This window comes from Silurus aristotelis (genome assembly GCF_946808225.1).
Source record: "Silurus aristotelis genome assembly, chromosome: 16".
Classification (NCBI taxonomy): domain Eukaryota; kingdom Metazoa; phylum Chordata; class Actinopteri; order Siluriformes; family Siluridae; genus Silurus; species Silurus aristotelis.
The window spans coordinates 2,638,090-2,645,536 of NC_139589.1; the positions used below are offsets into that span (position 1 = coordinate 2,638,090).

Genomic DNA, 7,447 nt, shown 5'->3' on the forward strand with positions numbered 1-7,447 from the left:
ATAAAAACAGAAAGGAACTGGCATCACTAGCGCCATCTAGCAGGTGTACAATAACGTCGCCATTTTTACATCCTTTGATTGAATATTTTATCAACCAAACTTCCTTATTATTTTAAGTCAAGAGCTTTTATCAAGTCATTTAATTGAATAATTGGGAATGTGAAGAATTATACAACAACAATAAAGATATTCGTGATTCTCAAGATGCCAGTCACTCACACACACACACACACGACTTTGCTACGACTTTGACATAAATAAAAAAAGACAATTTTTTTTTATAAACTTGTTTATTTTTCAAGCTAATTTTTTTATTACACAAATGTAAATGCAAGTCTGCTAAACCGTATTTCTCTGTGTTTTATTTGGAAATATAATTATACCTGGATGATCCAAAGCCTTTAAAATTGTCTCACTGTGTGATTTTAATTGATATTTTTTACAATTGTATAATTTCTATTTTATTTTATCTTTTTTAATGCTTTCTGGCCTGGAAAGCTCTTCCAGCTCATTGTGATCCAATTTGCCTTAATGTTTTTCTTTTAATATGATTTGAATATAAAAAAAATGTGTTTAAATTTTGTTTAAAAAAAATTAATTACATTTTTTTAAAATTTGGCTGATTGCACCTTTAATTACGATCCCACGAAGCCACGCCCACACCAAAGAACTTTCGCGTTCGCAAACTTTCACACGCGCTTCGATTGGACCAAAAGTGAGCCGTCGTTGAAAAACCGTGATCTCCCATTGGTCGGAGGAGATAGAGCCCGCCCCTTTGCTCTCTCGCTATTCGCTGGAACCGGGTCTCCGGAACTTCGAACGTCATCCGTAACCTTTGACGTTGGAGCAGCAGTGAACCAGCTGTTCCAGATCGCGTCACTTCTCGTCCAGCTGATCGGCGGAGACGCTGACACGAGTCCTGGAGCGGTGAGATGATTCTTTATTCATTTTTTCTAACCAAAAACTTTTATTCTCTTTATTTTAAATATCCTTTTATTCATCCTGCGGGTGAGAAGCGGATCTCTGAGTGCGGGCAGGAAAAGGCTTGGAGGGGAATGAAATAGATCTCGAGGTGGGGCGTTGGTTAAGATAAAAAAAAAAAAAAAAAAAAAAAAAAGGATTAGGTTTTGAGGTTCTATCACCATGATCCAGGTTTAATTCAGGGTTGTTCTTGGTGTTGGTCGGGTCAAATGCAGGTTCTGGTCTCGGATCCAAACTTGTAGAAGAAATAAATCAGGAATAAAGAGAGAAAAATGTCCAAACTGTGATCACCTTTCAGAATTCTGGTTAATACCAAGATCATGGAGGTCAAACTCCATGTAAAGCACCTGTGTGATGTGTCATGAGCCTGTAATGACCCAGCAGAACCTCATGACATGAAAGGCAAACTTAGTTGGCATGAACAGTATCTGTGTGTGTGTGTGTGTGTGTGTGTGTGTGTGTGTGTGTGTGTGTGTGTGTGTGTGTGTGTGTGTGTGTAAGGCTCTTGCTGATCTCGCCAGCGTGTCTGTGTGCTTAGCAGGGTTTTCCTGATTTGGATTAGAGGCATGGACAGAGTGTGTCCTTATGTAATTCTCTCCATCTAGGAGGAGGAGGAGGAGGAGGAAAGCCATTTTGTCAGCGGCACGCTTTCAGTTCTGTTCTCGAAGCTGCAGCACACACACCGTGGAAAATGTCGTCTACTGAAAACCAGGTTTGTTCAGCTCTCTCCTGGACGTGACCTTCTAGGCAGACGGAGCGCACAGGCTCGGGGCGATAAATTTATGGGTGTAGACCCTAAAAAAAATTCCTAATTTCTGAAAAATCACCTTAAGATCGATTTTCTTTTCTATTGTAATGCTACTCATTAGGATCCAAACTATGTCCTGTTTTTGAAGAACCTCGGCCTTGTTCTAACGCCTGAAACCGAGTACACACCCGGAGGCCTCGAAGGAAACCAGGATGAGGATTTTTGTTTCGAAGGCCACGCCCTGCTTCCATTTCAGACGCATCCCTGTCGTGAAAAACGTTCCTTCTGACGCACTCACGAGGGCTTGATGTTCTCTGGGTTATAAATATATTAGGCGGGGTAAACTGATAACTCGCTTCCTGGGAGGTTCTCCAGTTTTCTTCTCTTTGCAGAAGAAGGTATTAATGAGAACCCTGGATCGTAGGTTAGGTTGCCAGGTGAATTTAGGAAGACACGGAGCGTCTGCGATCATCAAACCCACCCGAGTACCCTCTCGTGCAGCCCGTTCGCCATGCAGATTATGATTTTGATTATAATTATGATTACAGTCGAACAAGAAACAGGACGTCGTCTTTACAGCTACATGACGTGGCTGCGACACGTGCGACGTCCGTCCTCAGAGTCCACGTCGGGTCTGAATCCGCCTCTCGAGTTCTGCATTTGGAGATCGAACGAGACGGCTCGAGTCACTCTGCTCTCCTGCTTTGCTCGTTTTTACCTCCTTCGTGCCACAAAGCCACAGTTTAGGGTGTGGCCACTCAAAGTCTTGCCTTGTAATGAGACGCTTAGCTGTGTGTGTGTGTGTGTGTGTGTGTGTACTTGTAATTTTGTACATACGGAGGATACGTTTTTGTTTTTTTTTTCACGCATTGCAGGGTCGCACCCACGACCGATACGTCTATCGATCTTGACTGGTGACACGAGCAGCGAGGACGGGACGAGGATGAATGCAGATGTTTTTATTCGCTTTATCTCATTAACCCCCACCACCACCACCACTACCACCCCCACAAACCCCCCCCCCCCCCCCCCCCCCCCCCCTCCACTCGGGCGCCGCATCATAAGAGTTTATGATTCAAGATGCGGAAATGTTTACTATATCTGCGGGTGAATAATAGTGAGAGCGGATCGGATGATTTATTCGCCCGCTGTGGTGAAAGGCGTTTATGACTCAATGCCAGATCAGGATGCAGACGGTCTGTTGGGGCTTCGTAATGCTTAAAAAAAAAAAAAAAAGGACAAAACAAACCAGCAGAAAGACGCGATGGCGTGTACGGGTGTCGTTCTGACGCAGAAAGCCTTATCTTGTCCTGTAGCGTTCCTGTTTCTGCCTGCTTATTGATGTCTGTGCTTGAGCAGGGGGAGGGGTGAGGACACACACACACACACACACACACACACACACACACAAAAAGAAAAAGAAAAAAAGAAAGTAAAGCAAAAGCATCGTAAATTACTACTAAACAGGAAGGAAATGGGTCGGGAGGGAAAGAGAATGATTCAGCAGATCTGATTTGTCTTCAGCGACGGACGGATCGCTCAGGCATGACGCATCAGAACCTCGATTCATCCAGTCCCGGTTGGTGTTGAAGTGCTGCTTCTTATCATCTCATCTGGAACCTATTAAAGGAATGTAGAAGGATTTAAGGATACGGAAGAACGTAGAACGGATGACGCACTTAGAAGAAGTTCTACCTGCCGCCTTGGCCTTTTCTGGGTTTCTGCTGTGGAACTTGAAGGTAGAAAAAGAGAATGCAAGCGAAAAACCTTTCCCTGAAATGAGTGTGTGAGATGACCAGGCAGAGCGTGTGCGGAATTTCTAACATGTGCAGGAGGAATCTTAGGAATTCCGGGCATTCTCGCGGAAGGAAAGGAGAGACTCGTTACGGGACATCGAGAGCGTTCTTCGCCTTTTTTTCTTTCTTTCAGGATATTAAATCCAGCTGTGCAGCTTTTTGGAACCATCTTAGGGTGCCTGAAACCTGATGATGAGCGCAGTTAGAAAGAAAGTGCTTAATGGGACCGAGGAGCCGTATTGAGTATCTGGACACACAGGAGGCTTAAATATGAGCTTTCAACTTCAACTGTGTTTAAGAACGTGCCCATTTTCCACATTCATTACGCGAGATCCAGAAGTTTCTGGATCATTTACTTTCCAAAACCGGAGAGATACCGTTCCTTATATTTGTTCTGACCAAATATGAGAAAACGGTCTAAAATCAGAAGGAATTATAAACGACGTCGACTGCAATTGCTTTCCTGAGGGGTTCCTCAAGTCCAGTTTTACCCCCACAAGTGGTCTATCAGTTTACAAGGGCAGGATAGACACGTTTTAATACTATTCTCCACTGAATAAGGCGGTTATTTGTGTCTAAGGAGTTCATCTGGTGCAGTACAAATGAATTGTTTGGCAACTTTTTAATAAAAAAGCAGACAAGCTAGCATTCGAAAAACGTCCCGGCCTGTACAAGGGTTAAAACCGTCCCTCACGTTTCACCGCGTAGAAGGCGGTTCCAGGTCGGGGGAAAAATCAGTCATTTTCTGGACCTAAGAACTTGGACTGAAACCTCAGAACTGGTTATGTCTGGGGTGGGGACCAGTGGCGTCACCAGGAAAGGAGCAGTAGTGCTGGATGCTAGCATGTACGCTCCCATCTTCAGTAACTACTGCAACAGAAAGAAAGAAAAAAGACTAAATGTCTTCAGCAGAGGTTTATATATTATACTGTATGTATTTTTCTGAGAGCCCGGTGAACAAATTACAAACAAAAGAAACGTGAAATGGAGTCCAGGGAATAAAACATGGAGCTCAGTTAAAGATCTGGACTTGGTACGTAGACACATAACACGAAGCCTGTTATGTCGCTGCTCGTGTCTCATTCCTGTGGAAACGCCGATTTGCAAGTGAAGGTGTTTCATACTTGTTACATGTACATTGGAGCACAAAGAAATTATTTCACGTATCTCAGTAATGTTAGGAAGCTAAGGTCAGATCTCAGCCCCAGAGCGGAGATGGTTTAATGCCCAAGAATGGCATTTTGGCGATACTCAGGGGCTTGACCCACCCCCACAAATCTGGACAATTTACCTCAGAATCAGTTTTATTAGCCAAGTGTGTTGACACGCACAAAGAGTTTCCAGCTGTTGGTGACTCGCAAAAGTATAGACATAAATAGCAACACTATACATTTAGCTACAGACTATTAGAGACTACAGATTGAATAAGATGTCAGGATATAAAGATAAAGTGGTAGCCTTTACGGTTTTATACAGGTAGTCCCAGAGTTGCGATGATTCGACTTGAAGACGATAGCGATACAGTATTTAAATTTTCGTACGATACGTTGGGACACAGTCGAGATGTACGCATCTTCCATCTTGTGAGATCCTTACTCTCGCTAGCGGTCAACAGAGTTCAGTTGTCTCTGTGTTTTCTGTGTTTCAAAGCCCAGTTGTAGCGCGTCCGGCTCTGCCTTCCACTCACTGTCGCCGCTCGTCCACGCGCCTGCTGACACGAACAAATATACTGTAAAGTTTCAACATTACGTTACTGTAAACTGCTCGTTCTTGCTAAATTATGTAGTGTAAGTTGCGTTTGAACCAAATACAGTAAACTACCCCATACTGATCACCAGTCTTTAAGACTCCTGGGTAGGTTAGGCCACATCTGTATTTATGAGCATTTCAAGTTACAATGGAGTCAAAATGGAGTGCAAAGTGTCTCCTCATATGTAAGGGAACCACCTGAACATTCAATCCGTCTACACTCCGAGTTCATTCAGAAAGCCTGATTGTTTTGATTGGGACTGGATCCGTGTAACAATGTCTAACAAACCCCCCCCGAGCCGTTCCCAACACACGTTTCATCGTAAGACAGAGGTTGTTCTGTGCACAATGTTGACCATCTTCAGAGGCTTTCTCTTTTTGAGAAACATCAAAGCGTTGCTCGAGCTGAACAATAGCGAACACACCTTTTCCCACACTCGGGTGCTGGAATGTCGAGAGAAAACATTTCCGTGAACATTCTCTGAGCCACAAAGGCTTCATGTAAGTGAAGTGATTTTTTACGAGTGATTCATGTAAAAAAAAACACAAAAAACTTGTGTATGAGCACAATATTTGTTTTTGTTTTTTCTAAAAGCCAAAGATCTAGAGACAGGAATACGTTCCTCATCTGAGTAGTTTAATAAATGGATGTAATTAGTACCATCAAGTCAGGAATCAGGGCCTCTGGTGTTTGTATCCAGTAAGACAACTCGCAGGCTGGAAGCCCTGGAATTCCAAAGATGGTCATGTTTCCTCTGAGTCACGTTAACAGGCGTTCGGGTTGCGCGTGGAATGCCCGTGCCCATATGTGGATGATAATAGGCCTCGACATTCCTCGGATAAAAGCTGGTTTGTTTGACTTGAGCAGCTGTGTGGAGCTGATAAGAAGGTGGTAGATCCCATATGTTGATCATTACCCTTTTGGGAACACCATTGTATTGTTACTTATATTTAACCCAGAAATATTTTCCTTCTCTCTCTCTCTCTCTCTCTCTCTCTCTCTCTCTCTCTCTCTCTCTCTCTCTCTCTCAGGCTGGCGAGCTGGAAGATCAGGAATGGGAAGATCAGGGGGATCAAGTGTGTAACTTCTGGCTAACCTACAACAGTTCTTCTCTGGCAAACTTTATGTTCCTATATACATGCTAAAGCTGCCAGCTGAAGAGCTGTTGTGGTCAGCTTTGTCCTGCTTTCCAGATGTGAAGAGTTTATTCTGCATCTGTAGCACCATATTTAAGGTCCTTGTGACACTGTACATGCAAGATCTTTTCTTCATTCTCATGTTTGTGATTTATGTGAATATACAAACTGCTGTAGTACTTATTTAAATACAGTGCCTTGCATAGTTACCCCCCCCACACACACACACACACATATATACACACACACCACCCCTCTCTAGACTTTCACCATTTTGTTTCCATCTAGCGATTGGAATGTAAATAAAATCTTTTTAGACCAATCTCTAACTGTAATTCCTATAGACATAGTTATTTTGTACTCTTGCACATCTGGATTCTAATTCCTTTTTTCTATTCTTTATGGTCAAATAAACGTTATTCCAAGTCTCATATTCTTAATCGGGTTGCATTCTGGGCTTTCTAATCTGTTGTTTGTTTTAAATCCCACTCCCTGCTACCACCATCGTGCTTCACTATCAAAGCGATACGTTTGGCGCAAACTCAAGCTCTCAATTTTTACCAGAGAATCAATTTTCCTCACAGAGTCCTCAGTGTGGTTCAGGATCTATAAAAAAGGATTCCATAACACATACTCACTCTACCATTTAATGTGGACATCTCATCCTGGTTTCTTGGAGTATTGTTCTCTGTTTGGTGGATGGATGCATAAGTTCTCTAATGAAAGTAGGCTCACATCGTAACCACTTCCTGTGACACAATGCTACCCCCACCATGCTTTTCTGTCATGGCAGTGACGAGCACTATAAAACCAGGGTCCTTAAAAAGGATTGTAGTGTTCCATGAGATAAAACATGTATTTTAACAAAGAACATTGTCTCATAGCAGCTTCACGGAGATGAAGCGGTTATTAAGTCGTATAAAAGAATATCTAATTTTAGTGACTATAAGTTTATCTCTAATTAGGGAGCCAGTGGTGACTGTGGCAAAGAAAAACTCCCTGAGATGTCATGAGGAAGAAACCTTGAGAGGAACCA

At 42.9% G+C, this 7,447-nt stretch overlaps 1 long non-coding RNA gene across 1 annotated transcript; it reads left to right on the forward strand.

Moving 5' to 3' along the window:
* Nucleotides 1–649: 649 nt before the first annotated feature.
* Nucleotides 650–6,851, forward strand: LOC310738669. The gene is made up of 2 exons (XR_014537132.1): nucleotides 650–1,693; nucleotides 6,307–6,851. It is a non-coding gene; the product is annotated as an uncharacterized lncRNA (long non-coding RNA).
* Nucleotides 6,852–7,447: the final 596 nt, after the last annotated feature.